Here is a 24,577-nt window from a genome sequence, read left to right as displayed (position 1 = left end):
TCAGAAGCCAAGTTATAAGCCCACAAATGTGTAACTGGACTACTTCTTTAAATTGACACCGATCCGGTGACCTTTGGGACATGGTTTGACCCCCTTAGGAAAGTGCTATCATCATGAAACGTTCAGATCACTTACAACTCAATAGATTCTACCTTCCTGTAACGTTTCAGCCTGATTGGACCTTGATTTCACACAAATGAACCCAGAATGATGTGAAATTGTGCTTCGTGCAACATAATTCTGGGTGCCATTTACAAACCATAAGTGCTAATGACTCCATTCCTTTTTGTGGTTGTAGGGGCTGTTGATTGGAGTACTCTGAAACAAACCTGATCTCTCTAGGACATTCAGAAGCCAAGTTATAAGCCCACAAATGTGTAACTGGACTACTTCTTTAAATTGACACAAGATCCGGTGACCTTTGGGACATGGTTTGACCCCCTTAGGAAAGTGCTATCATAATGAAACGTTCAGATCACTTACAACTCAATAGATTCTACCTTCCTTTAATGTTTCAGCCTGATTGGACCTTGTTCTCACACAAATGAACCCAGAATGATGTGAAATTGTGCTTCGTGCAACATAATTCTGGGTGCCATTTACAAACCATAAGTGCTAATGACTCCATTCCTTTTTGTGGTTGTAGGGGCTGTTGATTGGAGTACACTAAAACAAACCTGATCTCTCTAGGACATTCAGAAGCCAAGTTATAAGCCCACAAATGTGTAACTGGACTACTTCTTTAAATTGACACCAGATCCGGTTACCTTTGGGACATGGTTTGACCCCCTATAGGAATGAGCGATCATCATGAAACGTTCAGATCACTTACAACTCAATAGATTCTACCTTCCTGTAACGTTTCAGCCTGATTGGACCTCGTTTTCACACAAATGAACCCAGAATGATGTGAAATTGTGCTTCGTGCAACATAATTCTGGGTGCCATTTACAAACCATAAGTGCTAATGACTCCATTCCTTTTTGTGGTTGTAGGGGCTGTTGATTGGAGTACACTAAAACAAACCTGATCTCTCTAGGATATTCAGAAGCCAAGTTATAAGCCCACAAATGTGTAACTGGACTACTTCTTTAAATTGACACCAGATCCGGTGACCTTTGGGACATGGTTTGACCCCCTATAGGAATGTGCGATCATCATGAAACGTTCAGATCACTTACAACTCAATAGATTCTACCTTCTTGTAACGTTTCAGCCTGATTGGACCTTGTTTTCACACAAATGGACCCAGAATGATGTGAAATTGTGCTTCGTGCAACATAATTCTGGGTGCCATTTCAAAAACCATAAGTGCTAATGACTCTATTCCTTTTTTTGGTTGTAGGGGCTGTTGATTGGAGTACACTAAAACAAACCTGATCTCTCTAGGATATTTAGAAGCCAAGTTATAAGCCCACAAATGTGTAACTGGACTACTTCTTTAAAGTGACACCAGGCCCGGTGACCTTTGGGACATGGTTTGACCCCCTATAGGAATGTGCGATCATCATGAAACGTTCAGATCACTTACAACTCAATAGATTCTACCTTCCTGTAATGTTTCAGCCTGATTGGACCTTGTTTTCACACAAATGAACCCAGAATGATGTGAAATTGTGCTTCGTGCAACATAATTCTGGGTGGCATTTACAAACCATGAGTGCTAATGACTCCATTCCATTTTGTGGTTGTAGGGGCTGTTGATTGGAGTACACTAAAACAAACCTGACATCTCTAGGACATTCAGAAGCCAAGTTATAAGCCCACAAATGTGTAACTGGACTACTTCTTTAAAGTGACACCAGGCCCGGTGACCTTTGGGACATGGTTTGACCCCCTATAGGAATGTGCGATCATCATGAAACGTTCAGATCACTTACAACTCAATAGATTCTACCTTCCTGTAACGTTTCAGCCTGATTGGACCTTGTTTTCACACAAATGGACCCAGAATGATGTGAAATTGTGCTTTGTGCAACATAATTCTGGGTGCCATTTACAAACCATAAGTGCTAATGACTCCATTCCTTTTTGTGGTTGTAGGGGCTGTTGATTGGAGTACACTAAAACAAACCTGATCTCTCTAGGACATTCAGAAGCCAAGTTATAAGCCCACACATGTGTAACTGGACTACTTCTTTAAATTGACACCAGATCCGGTGACCTTTGGGACATGGTTCACCCCCTATAGGAATGTGCGATCATCATGAAACGTTCAGATCACTTACAACTCAATAGATTCTACCTTCTTGTAACGTTTCAGCCTGATTGGACCTTGTTTTCACACAAATGGACACAGAATGATGTGAAATTGTGCTTCGTGCAACATAATTCTGGGTGCCATTTAAAAAACCATAAGTGCTAATGACTCTATTCCTTTTTTTGGTTGTAGGGGCTGTTGATTGGAGTACACTAAAACAAACATGATCTCTCTAGGATATTCAGAAGCCAAGTTATAAGCCCACAAATGTGTAACTGGACTACTTCTTTAAAGTGACACCAGGCCCGGAGACCTTTGGGACATGGTTTGACCCCCTATATGAATGTGCTATCATCATGAAACGTTCAGATCACTTACAACTCGATAGATTCTACCTTCCTGTAACGTTTCAGCCTGATTGGACCTTGTTTTCACACAAATGGACCCAGAATGATGTGAAATTGTGATTTGTGCCACATAATTCTGGGTGCCATTTACAAACCATAAGTGCTAATAACTCCATTACTTTTTGTGGTTGTAGGGGCTGTTGACTGGAGTACACTAAAACAAACCTGATCTATCTAGGACATTCAGAAGCCAAGTTATAAGCCCACAAATGTGTAACTGGACTACTTCTTTAAATTGACACCGATCCGGTGACCTTTGGGACATGGTTTGACCCCCTTAGGAAAGTGCTATCATCATGAAACGTTCAGATCACTTACAACTCAATAGATTCTACCTTCCTGTAACGTTTCAGCCTGATTGGACCTTGATTTCACACAAATGAACCCAGAATGATGTGAAATTGTGCTTCGTGCAACATAATTCTGGGTGCCATTTACAAACCATAAGTGCTAATGACTCCATTCCTTTTTGTGGTTGTAGGGGCTGTTGATTGGAGTACTCTGAAACAAACCTGATCTCTCTAGGACATTCAGAAGCCAAGTTATAAGCCCACAAATGTGTAACTGGACTACTTCTTTAAATTGACACAAGATCCGGTGACCTTTGGGACATGGTTTGACCCCCTTAGGAAAGTGCTATCATAATGAAACGTTCAGATCACTTACAACTCAATAGATTCTACCTTCCTTTAATGTTTCAGCCTGATTGGACCTTGTTCTCACACAAATGAACCCAGAATGATGTGAAATTGTGCTTCGTGCAACATAATTCTGGGTGCCATTTACAAACCATAAGTGCTAATGACTCCATTCCTTTTTGTGGTTGTAGGGGCTGTTGATTGGAGTACACTAAAACAAACCTGATCTCTCTAGGACATTCAGAAGCCAAGTTATAAGCCCACAAATGTGTAACTGGACTACTTCTTTAAATTGACACCAGATCCGGTTACCTTTGGGACATGGTTTGACCCCCTATAGGAATGAGCGATCATCATGAAACGTTCAGATCACTTACAACTCAATAGATTCTACCTTCCTGTAACGTTTCAGCCTGATTGGACCTCGTTTTCACACAAATGAACCCAGAATGATGTGAAATTGTGCTTCGTGCAACATAATTCTGGGTGCCATTTACAAACCATAAGTGCTAATGACTCCATTCCTTTTTGTGGTTGTAGGGGCTGTTGATTGGAGTACACTAAAACAAACCTGATCTCTCTAGGATATTCAGAAGCCAAGTTATAAGCCCACAAATGTGTAACTGGACTACTTCTTTAAATTGACACCAGATCCGGTGACCTTTGGGACATGGTTTGACCCCCTATAGGAATGTGCGATCATCATGAAACGTTCAGATCACTTACAACTCAATAGATTCTACCTTCTTGTAACGTTTCAGCCTGATTGGACCTTGTTTTCACACAAATGGACCCAGAATGATGTGAAATTGTGCTTCGTGCAACATAATTCTGGGTGCCATTTCAAAAACCATAAGTGCTAATGACTCTATTCCTTTTTTTGGTTGTAGGGGCTGTTGATTGGAGTACACTAAAACAAACCTGATCTCTCTAGGATATTTAGAAGCCAAGTTATAAGCCCACAAATGTGTAACTGGACTACTTCTTTAAAGTGACACCAGGCCCGGTGACCTTTGGGACATGGTTTGACCCCCTATAGGAATGTGCGATCATCATGAAACGTTCAGATCACTTACAACTCAATAGATTCTACCTTCCTGTAATGTTTCAGCCTGATTGGACCTTGTTTTCACACAAATGAACCCAGAATGATGTGAAATTGTGCTTCGTGCAACATAATTCTGGGTGGCATTTACAAACCATGAGTGCTAATGACTCCATTCCATTTTGTGGTTGTAGGGGCTGTTGATTGGAGTACACTAAAACAAACCTGACATCTCTAGGACATTCAGAAGCCAAGTTATAAGCCCACAAATGTGTAACTGGACTACTTCTTTAAAGTGACACCAGGCCCGGTGACCTTTGGGACATGGTTTGACCCCCTATAGGAATGTGCGATCATCATGAAACGTTCAGATCACTTACAACTCAATAGATTCTACCTTCCTGTAACGTTTCAGCCTGATTGGACCTGATTTTCACACAAATGGACCCAGAATGATGTGAAATTGTGCTTTGTGCCACATAATTCTGGGTGCCATTTACAAACCATAAGTGCTAATGACTCCATTCCTTTTTGTGGTTGTAGGGGCTGTTGATTGGAGTACACTAAAACAAACCTGATCTCTCTAGGACATTCAGAAGCCAAGTTATAAGCCCACAAATGTGTAACTGGACTACTTCTTTAAATTGACACCGATCCGGTGACCTTTGGGACATGGTTTGACCCCCTTAGGAAAGTGCTATCATCATGAAACGTTCAGATCACTTACAACTCAATAGATTCTACCTTCCTGTAACGTTTCAGCCTGATTGGAACTTGATTTCACACAAATGAACCCAGAATGATGTGAAATTGTGCTTCGTGCAACATAATTCTGGGTGCCATTTACAAACCATAAGTGCTAATGACTCCATTCCTTTTTGTGGTTGTAGGGGCTGTTGATTGGAGTACTCTGAAACAAACCTGATCTCTCTAGGACATTCAGAAGCCAAGTTATAAGCCCACAAATGTTTAACTGGACTACTACTTTAAATTGACACCAGATCCGGTGACCTTTGGGACATGGTTTGACCCCCTTAGGAAAGTGCTATCATAATGAAACGTTCAGATCACTTACAACTCAATAGATTCTACCTTCCTGTAACGTTTCAGCCTGATTGGACCTTGTTTTCACACAAATGAACCCAGAATGATGTGAAATTGTGCTTCGTGCAACATAATTCTGGGTGCCATTTAAAAACCATAAGTGCTAATGACTCCATTCCTTTTTGTGGTTGTAGGGGCTGTTGATTGGAGTACACTAAAACAAACCTGATCTCTCTAGGACATTCAGAAGCCAAGTTATAAGCCCACAAATGTGTAACTGGACTACTTCTTTAAATTGACACCAGATCCGGTGACGTTTGGGACATGGTTTGACCCCCTTAGGAAAGTGCTATCATCATGAAACGTTCAGATCACTTACAACTCAATAGATTCTACCTTCCTGTAACGTTTCAGCCTGATTGGACCTTGTTTTCACACAAATGAACCCAGAATAATGTGAAATTGTGCTTCGTGCAACATAATTCTGGGTGCCATTTACAAACCATAAGTGCTAATGACTCCATTCCTTTTTGTGGTTGTAGGGGCTGTTGATTGGAGTATACTAAAACAAACCTGATCTCACTAGGACATTTAGAAGCCAAGTTATAAGCCCACAAATGTGTAACTGGACTACTTCTTTAAATTGACACCAGATCCAGTGACCTTTGGGACATGGTTTGACCCCCTTAGGAAAGTGCTATCATAATGAAACGTTCAGATCACTTACAACTCAATAGCTTCTACCTTCCTGTAATGTTTCAGCCTGATTGGACCTTGTTTTCACACAAATGAACCCAGAATGATGTGAAATTGTGCTTCGTGCAACATAATTCTGGGTGCCATTTAAAAACCATAAGTGCTAATGACTCCATTCCTTTTTGTGGTTGTAGGGGCTGTTGATTGGAGTACAAAAAAAACCCTGATCTCTCTAGGACATTCAGAAGCAAAGTTATAAGCCCACAAATTTGTAACTGGACTACTTCTTTAAATTGACACCAGATCCGGTGACCTTTGGGACATGGTTTGACCCCCTTAGGAAAGTGCTATCATCAGGAAACGTTCAGATCACTTACAACTCAATAGATTCTACCTTCCTGTAACGTTTCAGCCTGATTGGACCAGTGGCGTAGCCATATCTTTTAAAATGGGGTGGCCCAAGTAGTGCACTTCTTTGTGCATGGGTATTACCATTCTTTTTTACTCCAAGCTTTTTGTGGACAAGTCTATTTAAACGAAATTCAGTCGGGTGGCCAATCAGATTCCAAAGGTGGCATGTGCTACCCCAGGCAACCCCCTGGACACGCCACTGAATTGGACCTTGTTTTCACACAAATGAACCCAGAATGATGTGAAATTGTGCTTCGTGCAACATAATTCTGTGTGCCATTTACAAACCATAAGTGCTAATGACTCCATTCCTTTTTTGTGGTTGTAGGGGCTGTTGATTAGAGTATACTAAAACAAACCTGATCTCTCTAGGACATTCAGAAGCCAAGTTATAAGCCCACAAATGTGTAACTGGACTACTTCTTTAAATTGACACCAGATCCGGTGACCTTTGGGACATGGTTTGACCCCCTATAGGAAAGTGCGATCATCATGAAACGTTCAGATCACTTACAACTCAATAGATTCTACCTTCTTGTAACGTTTCAGCCTGATTGGACCTTGTTTACACACAAATGGACCCAGAATGATGTGAAATTGTGCTTCGTGCAACATAATTCTGGGTGCCATTTAAAAACCATAAGTGCTAATGACTCTATTCCTTTTTGTGGTTGTAGGGGCTGTTGATTGGAGTACTCTGAAACAAACCTGACCTCTCTAGGACATTCAGAAGCCAAGTTATAAGCCCACAAATATGTAACTGGACTACTTCTTGAAAGTGACACCAGGCCCGGTGACCTTTGGGACATGGTTTGACCCCCTATAGGAATGTGCGATCATCATGAAACGTTCAGATCACTTACAACTCAATAGATTCTACCTTCTTGTAACGTTTCAGCCTGATTGGAGCTTGTTTTCACACAAATGGACCCAGAATGATGTGAAATTGTGCTTCGTGCAACATAATTCTGGGTGCCATTTAAAAACCATAAGTGCTAATGACTCTATTCCTTTTTGTGGTTGTAGGGGCTGTTGATTGGAGTACACTAAAACAAACCTGATCTCTCTTGGATATTCAGAAGCCAAGTTATAAGCCCACAAATGTGTAACTGGACTTCTTCATTAAAGTGACACCAGGCCCGGTGACCTTTGGGACATAGTTTGACCCCCTATAGGAATGTGCGATCATCATGAAACGTTCAGATCACTTACAACTCAATAGATTCTACCTTCCTGTAACGTTTCAGCCTAATTGGACCTTGTTTTCACACAAATGAACCCAGAATGATGTGAAATTGTGCTTCGTGCAACATAATTCTGGGTGCCATTTACAAACCATAAGTGCTAATGACTCCATTCCTTTTTGTGGTTGTAGGGGCTGTTGATTGGAGTACACTAAAACAAACCTGATCTCTCTAGGACATTCAGAAGCCAAGTTATAAGCCCACAAATGTGTAACTGGACTACTTCTTTAAATTGACACCAGATCCGGTTACCTTTGGGACATGGTTTGTCCCCCTATAGGAATATGCGATCATCATGAAACGTTCAGATCACTTACAACTCAATAGATTCTACCTTCCTGTAACGTTTGTGCCTGATTGGACCTTGTTTTCACACAAATGAACCCAGAATGATGTGAAATTGTGCTTCATGCAACATAATTCTGGGTGCCATTTAAAAACCATAAGTGCTAATGACTCCATTCCTTTTTGGGGTAATGGGGGCTGTTAATTGGAGTACTCTGAAACAAACCTGACCTCTCTAGAACATTCAGCAGCCAAGTTTTAAGCCCACAAATATGTAACTGGAATACTTCTTGAAAGTGACACCAGATCCGGTGACCTTTGGGACATGGTTTGACCCCCTTAGGAAAGTGGTATCATCATGAAACGTTCAGATCACTTACAACTCAATAGATTCTACCTTCCTGTAATGTCTCAGCCTGATTGGACCAGTGGCGTAGCCAGATCTTTTAAAATGGGGTGGCCCAAGTAGTGCACTTCTTTGTGCATGGGTGGCACCATTCTTTTTTACTCCAAGCTTTTTGTGGACAAGTCTATTTAAACGAAATTCAGTCGGGTGGCCAATCAGATTCCAAAGGTGGCATGTGCTACCCCAGGCCACCCCCTGGACACGCCACTGGATTGGACCTTGTTTTCACACAAATGAACCCAGAATGATGTGAAATTGTGCTTCGTGCAACATAATTCTGTGTGCCATTTACAAACCATAAGTGCTAATGACTCCATTCCTTTTTGTGGTTGTAGGGGCTGTTGATTAGAGTATACTAAAACAAACCTGATCTCTCTAGGACATTCAGAAGCCAAGTTATAAGCCCACAAATGTGTAACTGGACTACTTCTTTAAATTGACACCAGATCCGGTGACCTTTGGGACATGGTTTGACCCACTATAGTAAAGTGCGATCATCATGAAACGTTCAGATCACTTACAACTCAATAGATTCTACCTTCTTGTAACGTTTCAGCCTGATTGGACCTTGTTTACACACAAATGGACCCAGAATGATGTGAAATTGTGCTTCGTGCAACATAATTCTGGGTGCCATTTAAAAACCATAAGTGCTAATGACTCTATTCCTTTTTGTGGTTGTAGGGGCTGTTGATTGGAGTACTCTGAAACAAACCTGACCTCTCTAGGACATTCAGAAGCCAAGTTATAAGCCCACAAATATGTAACTGGACTACTTCTTTAAAGTGACACCAGGCCCGGTGACCTTTGGGACATGGTTTGACCCCCTATAGGAATGTGTGATCATCATGAAACGTTCAGATCACTTACAACTCAATAGATTCTACCTTCCTGTAACGTTTCAGCCTGATTGGACCTTGTTTTCACACAAATGAACCCAGAATGATGTGAAATTGTGCTTCATGCAACATAAGTCTGGGTGCCATTTACAAACCATAAGTGCTAATGACTCCATTCCTTTTTGTGGTTGTAGGGGCTGTTGATTGGAGTACTCTGAAACAAACCTGATCTCTCTAGGACATTCAGAAGCCAAGTTATAAGCCCACAAATGTGTAACTGGACTACTTCTTTAAATTGACACCAGATCCGGTGACCTTTGGGACATGGTTTGACCCCCTATAGGAATGTGCGATCATCATGAAACGTTCAGATCACTTACAACTCAATAGATTCTACCTTCTTGTAACGTTTCAGCCTGATTGGACCTTGTTTTCGCACAAATGGACCCAGAATGATGTGAAATTGTGCTTCGTGCAACATAATTCTGGGTGCCATTTAAAAACCATAAGTGCTAATGACTCTATTCCTTTTTGTGGTTGTAGGGGCTGTTGATTGGAGTACACTAAAACAAACCTGATCTCTCTAGGATATTCAGAAGCCAAGTTATAAGCCCACAAATGTGTAACTGGACTTCTTCATTAAAGTGACACCAGGCCCGGTGACCTTTGGGACATAGTTTGACCCCCTATAGGAATGTGCGATCATCATGAAACGTTCAGATCACTTACAACTCAATAGATTCTACCTTCCTGTAACGTTTCAGCCTGATTGGACCTTGTTTTCACACAAATGGACCCAGAATGATGTGAAATTGTGCTTCGTGCAACATAATTCTGGGTGCCATTTACAAACCATAAGTGCTAATGACTCCATTCCTTTTTGTGGTTGTAGGGGCTGTTGATTGGAGTACACTAAAACAAACCTGATCTCTCTAGGACATTCAGAAGCCAAGTTATAAGCCCACAAATGTGTAACTGGACTACTTCTTTAAATTGACACCAGATCCGGTGACCTTTGGGACATGGTTTGACCCCCTATAGGAATGTGCGATCATCATGAAACGTTCAGATCACTTACAACTCAATAGATTCTACCTTCTTGTAACGTTTCAGCCTGATTGGACCTTGTTTTCACACAAATGGACCCAGAATGATGTGAAATTGTGCTTCGTGCAACATAATTCTGGGTGCCATTTAAAAACCATAAGTGCTAATGACTCTATTCCTTTTTGTGGTTGTAGGGGCTGTTGATTGGAGTACACTAAAACAAACCTGATCTCTCTAGGATATTCAGAAGCCAAGTTATAAGCCCACAAATGTGTAACTGGACTTCTTCATTAAAGTGACACCAGGCCCGGTGACCTTTGGGACATAGTTTGACCCCCTATAGGAATGTGCGATCATCATGAAACGTTCAGATCACTTACAACTCAATAGATTCTACCTTCCTGTTACGTTTCAGCCTGATTGGACCTTGTTTTCACACAAATGAACCCAGAATGATGTGAAATTGTGCTTCGTGCAACATAATTCTGGGTGCCATTTACAAACCATAAGTGCTAATGACTCCATTCCTTTTTGTGGTTGTAGGGGCTGTTGATTGGAGTACACTAAAACAAACCTGATCTCTCTAGGACATTCAGAAGCCAAGTTATAAGCCCACAAATGTGTAACTGGACTACTTCTTTAAATTGACACCAGATCCGGTTACCTTTGGGACATGGTTTGACCCCCTATAGGAATATGCGATCATCATGAAACGTTCAGATCACTTACAACTCAATAGATTCTACCTTCCTGTAACGTTTCAGCCTGATTGGACCTTGTTTTCACACAAATGAACCCAGAATGATGTGAAATTGTGCTTCATGCAACATAATTCTGGGTGCCATTTAAAAACCATAAGTGCTAATGACTCCATTCCTTTTTGGGGTAATGGGGGCTGTTAATTGGAGTACTCTGAAACAAACCTGACCTCTCTAGGACATTCAGCAGCCAAGTTTTAAGCCCACAAATATGTAACTGGAATACTTCTTGAAAGTGACACCAGATCCGGTGACCTTTGGGACATGGTTTGACCCCCTTAGGAAAGTGGTATCATCATGAAACGTTCAGATCACTTACAACTCAATAGATTCTACCTTCCTGTAATGTTTCAGCCTGATTGGACCTTGTTTTCACACAAATGAACCCAGAATGATGTGAAATTGTGCTTCATGCAACATAATTCTGGGTGCCATTTACAAACCATAAGTGCTAATGACTCCATTCCTTTTTGTGGTTGTAGGGGCTGTTGATTGGAGTACACTAAAACAAACATGACCTCTCTAGGACATTCAGAAGCCAAGTTATAAGCCCACAAATGTGTAACTGGACTACTTCTTTAAATTGACACCAGATCCGGTGACCTTTGGGACATGGTTTGACCCCCTATAGGAATGTGCGATCATCATGAAACGTTCAGATCACTTACAACTCAATAGATTCTACCTTCCTGTAATGTTTCAGCCTGATTGGACCTTGTTTTCACACAAATGAACCCAGAATGATGTGAAATTGTGCTTTGTGCCACATAATTCTGGGTGCCATTTACAAACCATAAGTGCTAATGACTCCATTCCTTTTTGTGGTTGTAGGGGCTGTTGATTGGAGTACACTAAAACAAACCTGATCTCTCTAGGACATTCAGAAGCCAAGTTATAAGCCCACAAACGTGTAACTGGACTACTTCTTTAAATTGACACAGATCCGGTGACCTTTGGGACAGGGTTTGACTCCCTTAGGAAAGTGCTATCATCATGAAACGTTCAGATCACTTACAACTCAATAGATTCTACCTTCCTGTAACGTTTCAGCCTGATTGGAACTTGTTTTCACACAAATGAACCCAGAATGATGTGAAATTGTGCTTTGTGCAACATGATTCTGGGTGCCATTTACAAACCATAAGTGCTAATGACTCCATTCCTTTTTGTGGTTGTAGGGGCTGTTGCTTGGAGTATACTAAAACAAACCTGATCTCTCTAGGACATTTAGAAGCCAAGTTATAAGCCCACAAATGTGTAACTGGACTACTTCTTTAAATTGACACCAGATCCGGTGACCTTTGGGACATTGTTTGACCCCCTATAGGAATGTGCGATCATCATGAAACGTTCAGATCACTTACAACTCAATAGATTCTACCTTCTTGTAACGTTTCAGCCTAATTGGACCTTGTTTACACACAAATGGACCCAGAATGATGTGAAATTGTGCTTCGTGCAACATAATTCTGGGTGCCATTTAAAAACCATAAGTGCTAATGACTCTATTCCTTTTTGTGGTTGTAGGGGCTGTTTATTGGAGTACACTAAAACAAACCTGATCTCTCTAGGATATTCAGAAGCCAAGTTATAAGCCCACAAATGTGTAACTGGACTACTTCTTTAAAGTGACACCAGGCCCGGTGACCTTTGGGACATGGTTTGAACCCCTATAGGAATGTGCGATCATCATGAAACGTTCAGATCACTTACAACTCAATAGATTCTACCTTCCTGTAACGTTTCAGCATGATTGGACCTTGTTTTCACACAAATGAACCCAGAATGATGTGAAATTGTGCTTCATGCAACATAATTCTGGGTGCCATTTAAAAACCATAAGTGCTAATGACTCCATTCCTTTTTGGGGTAATGGGGGCTGTTGATTGGAGTACTCTGAAACAAACCTGACCTCTCTAGGACATTCAGAAGCCAAGTTATAAGCCCACAAATATGTAACTGGACTACTTCTTTAAAGTGACACCAGGCCCGGTGACCTTTGGGACATGGTTTGACCCCCTATAGGAAAGTGCGATCATCATGAAACGTTCAGATCACTTACAACTCAATAGATTCTACCTTCTTGTAACGTTTCAGCCTGATTGGACCTTGTTTACACACAAATGGACCCAGAATGATGTGAAATTGTGCTTCGTGCAACATAATTCTGGGTGCCATTTAAAAACCATAAGTGCTAATGACTCTATTCCTTTTTGTGATTGTAGGGGCTGTTGATTGGAGTACTCTGAAACAAACCTGACCTCTCTAGGACATTCAGAAGCCAAGTTATAAGCCCACAAATATGTAACTGGACTACTTCTTTAAAGTGACACCAGGCCCGGTGACCTTTGGGACATGGTTTGACCCCCTATAGGAATGTGCAATCATCATGAAACGTTCAGATCACTTACAACTCAATAGATTCTACCTTCCTGTAACGTTTCAGCCTGATTGGACCTTGTTTTCACACAAATGAACCCAGAATGATGTGAAATTGTGCTTCGTGCAACATAAGTCTGGGTGCCATTTACAAACCATAAGTGCTAATGACTCCATTCCTTTTTGTGGTTGTAGGGGCTGTTGATTGGAGTACACTAAAACAAACCTGATCTCTCTAGGACATTCAGAAGCCAAGTTATGAGCCCACAAATGTGTAACTGGACTACTTCTTTAAATTGACACCAGATCCGGTGACCTTTGGGACATGGTTTGACCCCCTATAGGAATGTGCGATCATCATGAAACGTTCAGATCACTTACAACTCAATAGATTCTACCTTCTTGTAACGTTTCAGCCTGATTGGACCTTGTTTTCACACAAATGGACCCAGAATGATGTGAAATTGTGCTTCGTGCAACATAAGTCTGGGTGCCATTTACAAACCATAAGTGCTAATGACTCCATTCCTTTTTGTGGTTGTAGGGGCTGTTGATTGGAGTACACTAAAACAAACCTGATCTCTCTAGGACATTCAGAAGCCAAGTTATAAGCCCACAAATGTGTAACTGGACTACTTCTTTAAATTGACACCAGATCCGGTGACCTTTGGGACATGGTTTGACCCCATATAGGAATGTGCGATCATCATGAAACGTTCAGATCACTTACAACTCAATAGATTCTACCTTCTTGTAACGTTTCAGCCTGATTGGACCTTGTTTTCACACAAATGGACCCAGAATGATGTGAAATTGTGCTTCGTGCAACATAATTCTGGGTGCCATTTAAAAACCATAAGTGCTAATGACTCTATTCCTTTTTGTGGTTGTAGGGGCTGTTGATTGGAGTACACTAAAACAAACCTGATCTCTCTAGGATATTCAGAAGCCAAGTTATAAGCCCACAAATGTGTAACTGGACTACTTCTTTAAAGTGACACCAGGCCCGGTGACCTTTGGGACATGGTTTGACCCCCTATAGGAATGTGCGATCATCATGAAATGTTCAGATCACTTACAACTCAATAGATTCTACCTTCCTGTAACGTTTCAGCCTGATTGGACCTTGTTTTCACACAAATGAACCCAGAATGATGTGAAATTGTGCTTTGTGCAACATGATTCTGGGTGCCATTTACAAACCATAAGTGCTAATGACTCCATTCCTTTTTGTGGTTGTAGGGGCTGTTGCTTGGAGTATACTAAAACAAACCTGATCTCTCTAGGACATTTAGAAGCCAAGTTATAAGCCCACAAATGTGTAACTGGACTACTTCTTTAAATTGACACCAGATCCGGTGACCTTTGGGACATTGTTTGACCCCCTATAGGAATGTGCGATCATCATGAAACGTTCAGATCACTTACAACTCAATAGATTCTACCTTCTTGTAACGTTTCAGCCTAATTGGACCTTGTTTACACACAAATGGACCCAGAATGATGTGAAATTGTGCTTCGTGCAACATAATTCTGGGTGCCATTTAAAAACCATAAGTGCTAATGACTCTATTCCTTTTTGTGGTTGTAGGGGCTGTTTATTGGAGTACACTAAAACAAACCTGATCTCTCTAGGATATTCAGAAGCCAAGTTATAAGCCCACAAATGTGTAACTGGACTACTTCTTTAAAGTGACACCAGGCCCGGTGACCTTTGGGACATGGTTTGAACCCCTATAGGAATGTGCGATCATCATGAAACGTTCAGATCACTTACAACTCAATAGATTCTACCTTCCTGTAACGTTTCAGCATGATTGGACCTTGTTTTCACACAAATGAACCCAGAATGATGTGAAATTGTGCTTCATGCAACATAATTCTGGGTGCCATTTAAAAACCATAAGTGCTAATGACTCCATTCCTTTTTGGGGTAATGGGGGCTGTTGATTGGAGTACTCTGAAACAAACCTGACCTCTCTAGGACATTCAGAAGCCAAGTTATAAGCCCACAAATATGTAACTGGACTACTTCTTTAAAGTGACACCAGGCCCGGTGACCTTTGGGACATGGTTTGACCCCCTATAGGAAAGTGCGATCATCATGAAACGTTCAGATCACTTACAACTCAATAGATTCTACCTTCTTGTAACGTTTCAGCCTGATTGGACCTTGTTTACACACAAATGGACCCAGAATGATGTGAAATTGTGCTTCGTGCAACATAATTCTGGGTGCCATTTAAAAACCATAAGTGCTAATGACTCTATTCCTTTTTGTGATTGTAGGGGCTGTTGATTGGAGTACTCTGAAACAAACCTGACCTCTCTAGGACATTCAGAAGCCAAGTTATAAGCCCACAAATATGTAACTGGACTACTTCTTTAAAGTGACACCAGGCCCGGTGACCTTTGGGACATGGTTTGACCCCCTATAGGAATGTGCAATCATCATGAAACGTTCAGATCACTTACAACTCAATAGATTCTACCTTCCTGTAACGTTTCAGCCTGATTGGACCTTGTTTTCACACAAATGAACCCAGAATGATGTGAAATTGTGCTTCGTGCAACATAAGTCTGGGTGCCATTTACAAACCATAAGTGCTAATGACTCCATTCCTTTTTGTGGTTGTAGGGGCTGTTGATTGGAGTACACTAAAACAAACCTGATCTCTCTAGGACATTCAGAAGCCAAGTTATGAGCCCACAAATGTGTAACTGGACTACTTCTTTAAATTGACACCAGATCCGGTGACCTTTGGGACATGGTTTGACCCCCTATAGGAATGTGCGATCATCATGAAACGTTCAGATCACTTACAACTCAATAGATTCTACCTTCTTGTAACGTTTCAGCCTGATTGGACCTTGTTTTCACACAAATGGACCCAGAATGATGTGAAATTGTGCTTCGTGCAACATAAGTCTGGGTGCCATTTACAAACCATAAGTGCTAATGACTCCATTCCTTTTTGTGGTTGTAGGGGCTGTTGATTGGAGTACACTAAAACAAACCTGATCTCTCTAGGACATTCAGAAGCCAAGTTATAAGCCCACAAATGTGTAACTGGACTACTTCTTTAAATTGACACCAGATCCGGTGACCTTTGGGACATGGTTTGACCCCATATAGGAATGTGCGATCATCATGAAACGTTCAGATCACTTACAACTCAATAGATTCTACCTTCTTGTAACGTTTCAGCCTGATTGGACCTTGTTTTCACACAAATGGACCCAGAATGATGTGAAATTGTGCTTCGTGCAACATAATTCTGGGTGCCATTTAAAAACCATAAGTGCTAATGACTCTATTCCTTTTTGTGGTTGTAGGGGCTGTTGATTGGAGTACACTAAAACAAACCTGATCTCTCTAGGATATTCAGAAGCCAAGTTATAAGCCCACAAATGTGTAACTGGACTTCTTCATTAAAGTGACACCAGGCCCGGTGACCTTTGGGACATAGTTTGACCCCCTATAGGAATGTGCGATCATCATGAAACGTTCAGATCACTTACAACTCAATAGATTCTACCTTCCTGTAACGTTTCAGCCTGATTGGACCTTGTTTTCACACAAATGAACCCAGAATGATGTGAAATTGTGCTTTGTGCAACATAATTCTGGGTGCCATTTACAAACCATAAGTGCTAATGACTCCATTCCTTTTTGTGGTTGTAGGGGCTGTTGATTGGAGTACACTAAAACAAACCTGATCTCTCTAGGACATTCAGAAGCCAAGTTATAAGCCCACAAATGTGTAACTGGACTACTTCTTTAAATTGACACCAGATCCGGTGACCTTTGGGACATGGTTTGACCCCCTATAGGAATGTGCGATCATCATGAAACGTTCAGATCACTTACAACTCAATAGATTCTACCTTCTTGAAACGTTTCAGCCTGATTGGACCTTGTTTTCACACAAATGGACCCAGAATGATGTGAAATTGTGCTTCGTGCAACATAATTCTGGGTGCCATTTCAAAAACCATAAGTGCTAATGACTCTATTCCTTTTTTTTTGGTTGTAGGGGCTGTTGATTGGAGTACACTAAAATAAACCTGATCTCTCTAGGATATTCAGAAGCCAAGTTATAAGCCCACAAATGTGTAACTGGACTACTTCTTTAAAGTGACACCAGGCCCGGTGACCTTTGGGACATGGTTTGACCCCCTATAGGAAAGTGCGATCATCATGAAACGTTCAGATCACTCACAACTCAATAGATTCTACCTTCCTGTAATGTTTCAGCCTGATTGGACCTTGTTTTCACACAAATGAACCCAGAATTATGTGAAATTGTGCTTCGTGCAACGTAATTCTGGGTGCCATTTAAAAACCATGAGTGCTAATGACTCCATTCCATTTTGTGGTTGTAGGGGCTGTTGATTGGAGTACACTAAAACAAACCTGACCTCTCTAGGACATTCAGAAGCCAAGTTATAAGCCCACAAATGTGTAACTGGACTACTTCTTTAAAGTGACACCAGGCCTGGTGACCTTTGGGACATGGTTTGACCCCCTATAGGAATGTGCGATCATCATGAAACGTTCAGATCAATTACAACTCAATAGATTCTACCTTCCTGTAACGTTTCAGCCCGATTGGACCTTGATTTCACACAAATGAACCCAGAATGATGTGAAATTGTGCTTCGTGCAACATAATTCTGGGTGCCATTTACAAACCATAAGTGCTAATGACTCCATTCCTTTTTGTGGTTGTAGGGGCTGTTGATTGGAGTACTCTGAAACAAACCTGATCTCTCTAGGACATTCAGAAGCCAAGTTATAAGCCCACAAATGTGTAACTTGACTACTTCTTTATATTGACACCAGATCCGGTGACCTTTGGGACATGGTTTGACCCCCTTAGAAAAGTGCTATCATCATGAAACGTTCAGATCACTTACAACTCAATAAATTCTACCTTCCTGTAACGTTTCAGCCTGATTGGACCTTGTTTTCACACAAATGAACCCAGAATGATGTGAAGTTGTGCTTCGTGCAACATGATTCTGGGTGCCATTTACAAACCATGAGTGCTAATGACTCCATTCCTTTTTGTGGTTGTAGGGGCTGTTGATTGGAGTACACTAAAACAAACCTGATCTCTCTAGGACATTTAGAAGCCAAGTTATAAGCCCACAAATGTGTAACTGGACTACTTCTTTAAATTGACACCAGATCCGGTGACCTTTGGGACATGGTTTGACCCCCTATAGGAATGTGCGATCATCATGAAACGTTCAGATCACTTACAACTCAATAGATTCTACCTTCTTGTAACGTTTCAGCCTGATTGGACCTTGTTTACACACAAATGTACCAGAATGATGTGAAATTGTGCTTCGTGCAACATAATTCTGGGTGCCATTTAAAAACCATAAGTGCTAATGACTCTATTCCTTTTTGTGGTTGTAGGGGCTGTTTATTGGAGTACACTAAAACAAACCTGATCTCTCTAGGATATTCAGAAGCCAAGTTATAAGCCCACTAATGTGTAACTGGACTACTTCTTTAAAGTGACACCAGGCCCGGTGACCTTTGGGACATGGTTTGAACCCCTATAGGAATGTGCGATCATCATGAAACGTTCAGATCACTTACAACTCAATAGATTCTACCTTCCTGTAACGTTTCAGCATGATTGGACCTTGTTTTCACACAAATGAACCCAGAATGATGTGAAATTGTGCTTCATGCAACATAATTCTGGGTGCCATTTAAAAACCATAAGTGCTAATGACTCCATTCCTTTTTGGGGTAATGGGGGCTGTTAATTGGAGTATGCTGAAACAAACCTGACCTCTCTAGGACATTCAGAAGCCAAGTTATAAGCCCACAAATATGTAACTGGACTACTTCTTTAAAGTGACACCAGGCCCGGTGACCTTTGGGACATGTTTTGACCCCCTATAGGAATGTGCGATCATCATGAAACGTTCAGATCACTTACAACTCAATAGATTCTACCTTCTTGTAACGTTTCAGCCTGATTGGACCTTGTTTTCACACAAATGGACCGAGAATGATGTGAAATTGTGCTTCGTGCAACATGATTCTGGGTGCCATTTACAAACCATAAGTGCTAATGACTCCATTCCTTTTTGTGGTTGTAGGGGCTGTTGACTGGAGTACACTAAAACAAACCTGATCTCTCTAGGACATTCAGAAGCCAAGTTATAAGCCCACAAATGTGTAACTGGACTACTTCTTTAAATTGACACCAGATCCGGTGACCTTTGGGACATGGTTTGACCCCCTATAGGAATGTGCGATCATCATGAAACGTTCAGATCACTTACAACTCAATAGATTCTACCTTCCTGTAAGGTTTCAGCCTGATTGGACCTTGTTTTCACACAAATGAACCCAGAATGATGTGAAATTGTGCTTCGTGCAACATAATTCTGGGTTCCATTTACAAACCATAAGTGCTAATGACTCCATTCCTTTTTGTGGTTGTAGGGGCTGTTGACTGGAGTACACTAAAACAAACCTGATCTCTCTAGGACATTCAGAAGCCAAGTTATAAGCCCACAAATGTGTAACTGGACTACTTCTTTAAATTGACACCAGATCCGGTGACCTTTGGGACATGGTTTGACCCCCTATAGGAATGTGCGATCATCATGAAACGTTCAGATCACTTACAACTCAATAGATTCTACCTTCTTGTAACGTCTCAGCCTGATTGGACCTTGTTTTCACACAAATGGACCCAGAATGATGTGAAATTGTGCTTCGTGCAACATAATTCTGGGTGCCATTTAAAAACCATAAGTGCTAATGACTCTATTCCTTTTTGTGGTTGTAGGGGCTGTTGATTGGAGTACACTAAAACAAACCTGATCTCTCTAGGACATTCAGAAGCCAAGTTATCAGCCCACAAATGTGTAACTGGACTACTTCTTTAAATTGACACCAGATCCGGTTACCTTTGGGACATGGTTTGACCCCCTATAGGAATGTGCGATCATCATGAAACGTTCAGATCACTTACAACTCAATAGATTCTACCTTCCTGTAACGTTTCAGCCTGATTGGACCTTGTTTTCACACAAATGAACCCAGAATGATGTGAAAATGTGCTTCATGCAACATAATTCTGGGTGCCATTTAAAAACCATAAGTGCTAATGACTCCATTCCTTTTTGGGGTAATGGGGGCTGTTAACTGGAGTACTCTGAAACAAATCTGACCTCTCTAGGACATTCAGAAGCCAAGTTATAAGCCCACAAATATGTAACTGGATTACTTCTTGAAAGTGACACCAGGCCCGGTGACCTTTGGGACATGGTTTGACCCCCTATAGGAATGTGCGATCATCATGAAACGTTCAGATGACTTACAACTCAATAGATTCTACCTTCTTGTAACGTTTCAGCCTGATTGGAGCTTGTTTTCACACAAATGGACCTAGAATGATGTGAAATTGTGCTTCGTGCAACATGATTCTGATTGCCATTTACAAACCATAAGTGCTAATGACTCCATTCCTTTTTGTGGTTGTAGGGGCTGTTGATTGGAGTACACTAAAACAAACCTGATCTCTCTAGGACATTCAGAAGCCAAGTTATAAGCCCACAAATGTGTAACTGGACTACTTCTTTAAATTGACACCAGATCCGGTTACCTTTGGGACATGGTTTAACCCCCTATAGGAATGTGCGATCATCATGAAATGTTCAGATCACTTACAACTCAATAGATTCTACCTTCCTGTAACGTTTCAGCCTGATTGGACCTTGTTTTCACACAAATGAACCCAGAATGATGTGAAATTGTGCTTCATGCAACATAATTCTGGGTGCCATTTACAAACCATAAGTGCTAATGACTCCATTCCTTTTTGGGGTAATGGGGGCTGTTAATTGGAGTACTCTGAAACAAACCTGACCTCTCTAGGACATTCAGAAGCCAAGTTATAAGCCCACAAATGTGTAACTGGACTACTTTATATTGACACCAGATCCGGTTACCTTTGGGACATGGTTTGACCCCCTATAGGAATGTGCGATCATCATGAAACGTTCAGGTCACTTACAACTCAATAGATTCTACCTTCCTGTAACGTTTCAGCCTGATTGGACCTTGTTTTCACACAAATGAACCCAGAATGATGTGAAATTGTGCTTCATGCAACATAATTCTAGGTGCCATTTACAAACCATAAGTGCTAATGACTCCATTCCTTTTTGGGGTAATGGGGGCTGTTAAATGGAGTACTCTGAAACAAACCTGACCTCTCTAGGACATTCAGAAGCCAAGTTATAAGCCCACAAATATGTAACTGGACTACTTCTTTACATTGACACCAGGCCCGGTGACCTTTGGGACATGGTTTGACCCCCTATAGGAATGTGCGATCATCATGAAACGTTCAGATCACTTACAACTCAATAGATTCTACCTTCCTGTAATGTTTAAGCCTGATTGGACCTTGTTTTCACACAAATGAACCCAGAATGATGTGAAATTGTGCTTCGTGCAACATAATTCTGGGTGCCATTTACAAACCATGAGTGCTAATGACTCCATTCCATTTTGTGGTTGTAGGGGCTGTTGATTGGAGTACACTAAAACAAACCTGACCTCTCTAGGACATTCAGAAGCCAAGTTATAAGCCCACAAATGTGTAACTGGACTACTTCTTTAAATTGACACCAGATCCGGTGACCTTTGGGACATGGTTTGACCCCCTATAGGAATGTGCGATCATCATGAAACGTTCAGATCACTTACAACTCAATAGATTCTACCTTCTTGTAACGTTTCAGCCTGATTGGACCTTGTTTTCACACAAATGAACCCAGAATGATGTGAAATTGTGCTTCGTGCAACATGATTCTGGGTGCCATTTACAACCCATAAGTGCTAATGACTCCATTCCTTTTTGTGGTTGTAGGGGCTGTTGATTGGAGTATACTAAAACAAACCTGATCTCTCTAGGACATTTAGAAGCCAATTTATAAGCCCACAAATGTGTAACTGGACTACTTCTTTAAATTGACACCAGATCCGGTGACCTTTGGGACATGGTTTGACCCCCTATAGGAATGTGCGATCATCATGAAACGTTCAGATCACTTACAACTCAATAGATTCTACCTTCTTGTAACGTCTCAGCCTGATTGGACCTTGTTTACACACAAATGTATGGGATTAGATTTGTGCCAATAGGATCAAGAAAAACACTTTGGAGAGCAAACTAATTTTAAGACATTGAGAGAAAAAACCTTGGTTTCAAAAGAAAAACTTACGATCTGAATCAGATTCTTAAAATGATCAAGAAAAACACTTTGACGGTCAAACAAAAATTAAGAAATTGACAGAACAAAAATATTGACTAAAGGAAAAAAAACATGTTTCAAAAGTAAAACTTACTATCTGAATCAACTTCTTAAAATGAGTAACAAAGTATGTTTCCTTTTTCTGTTTGCCTCTATGTGTTTTTGTTATCAATTTCCTTAGTTTTGTTCTCGCTGCTCAGAGCTTTGCTCTCACTACCAGATTTGCACTTACACTGTCTGGCTTTCTCCTTTGCAATCCCTGAGTTTTTGGTTGCAATTCTGACACAACCCTTTCGGGTGGGCGGGACTTCTGAGAAGTCCTCTCCCATAGGACAGTGGTTTCTCTTGAGTGACAGTTCAGTGACCTGGAAGTGATGTAGCCTCCAAGACATTTTTTTTCCACCTGGTCAACAACATGAATTTTGAGCCCCAAACAGGTTATTTCTGCTGTCTGTGGTGTCTACTGAGGATCTAAAGTGAGTATTGATAATATATTTTATCTTTTCTTAGTTCATCTGTAAGTTAAGCCACTTTTTAAGTTGGTTTTAACCAGACGCTATCTCACTAGCTAGCTGCTAAGCAAGCCATTGTGCTAGCCTCAGGACAATGGACTATTGTTCCAGAGAGACGTATTAAAAACTCATCTTAACATATTCATTACTGGTTTCATGGAATAAATTATTGCGGTTTATGTTAATAAGTTTGCTAATTTTTCAGGAACCTGTGGAACATCAGAGACTTTGCAGCTATTAGAGCTAACCTGTGTACTGCTAACTTGCTACAGAGGAAGCAGCAGAAAGCTGAGCTAACAGGCTGTTTTGCAGGTAAATACTCTTTTAGTGGAACTGCAGGACTTTTATGGTATAACTCAGAATTTACATGAGCTATTGTGGGAAGACTTTTAAACTACATTTACATACAGATACATGTATTTTTTATTCCATGTTACTTGGACGGGCTAAACAAGTTCATAGTTCTGCCTGCTCCTTTTTCAGTGAAACGAATGGATTATATGATGTAACTCTCTAGTAAATCTATAGTAACCATAGTCTGGTGACTAGTGTCTATTTTAGCTACATTTAGCTTAGCTGGAGTAATGTAGTCTAACTCTGCCTCAACTGGTGACTTTTTTACTTCATTGTCAGCCAGACAAAATGTTGCTACAGAGAAACGCCCAAGGTACTGATCCCACAATAGAAAATCATAATGTCCACATTTATTTCCCACAATCTCAAACGTCACACTAAAATTAAACTTTTAGCTCTGATTTAATTATTTCCTTATTGATATCAGTTTTCCCTTTGTTGTAGGTAATCCTCGGGTGTCAGCAGGAGGAGGTGACCACCTGCATAACGGAGCACCCTGGTTCTGAGCCAGTTGCACCTTTGTGCAGCTCTTTGGGGAGACGATGCTCAGCAGGTTAAACAACTGTAAAATTGATTTTGTTCGTAGTTTTTGTTTAATCTCTTACATCACCAGTTTTTCTTTCTTACAGACACATTTCTCCATGTGGTCAGGTGGTGTTGGTGTGATCTGGGAGGGCACACTCATGTCATCATCTCTTTGTGCTGTCTCCAGGATCCTGATGGGAGTTCTCTGTGCCTATAAAGCAGGAGTATTTACTTCTGGGCCTGGAGGGCCGGTATCCAGCACGTTTTAGTTTTAACTCTGTTTCAATACACCTGATTTCAGTCAGCAGATAATTAACAGGCTTCTGCAGAGCTGCTGCACAGGTAATTCAACCACTGATTCAAGTGTGTTGGAGCAGGGAAACAACTAAAACATGCTGGATACCAGCCATCCAGGACTAGAATTGAATACCCCTGCTATAAAGCCTTCCTCCCTCCTCCGGACTTTAAACATTAGTGTTTTATT

At 41.0% G+C, this 24,577-nt stretch overlaps 1 long non-coding RNA gene across 1 annotated transcript; it reads left to right on the top strand.

The window, feature by feature from the left end:
- The first annotated feature begins 22,322 nt into the window (after positions 1–22,322).
- On the top strand, positions 22,323–24,474 carry LOC139070726 (uncharacterized). Its single transcript, XR_011521186.1, has 4 exons — positions 22,323–23,178; positions 23,420–23,526; positions 24,013–24,121; positions 24,198–24,474. It is a non-coding gene; the product is annotated as an uncharacterized lncRNA (long non-coding RNA).
- The last annotated feature ends 103 nt before the right edge of the window (positions 24,475–24,577 follow it).

Source organism: Nothobranchius furzeri, chromosome 7 (assembly GCF_043380555.1).
Source record: "Nothobranchius furzeri strain GRZ-AD chromosome 7, NfurGRZ-RIMD1, whole genome shotgun sequence".
Taxonomy (NCBI): domain Eukaryota; kingdom Metazoa; phylum Chordata; class Actinopteri; order Cyprinodontiformes; family Nothobranchiidae; genus Nothobranchius; species Nothobranchius furzeri.
Note: the sequence above shows the minus strand (reverse complement) of the source record. Positions and strands in the feature narration are given on the sequence as shown.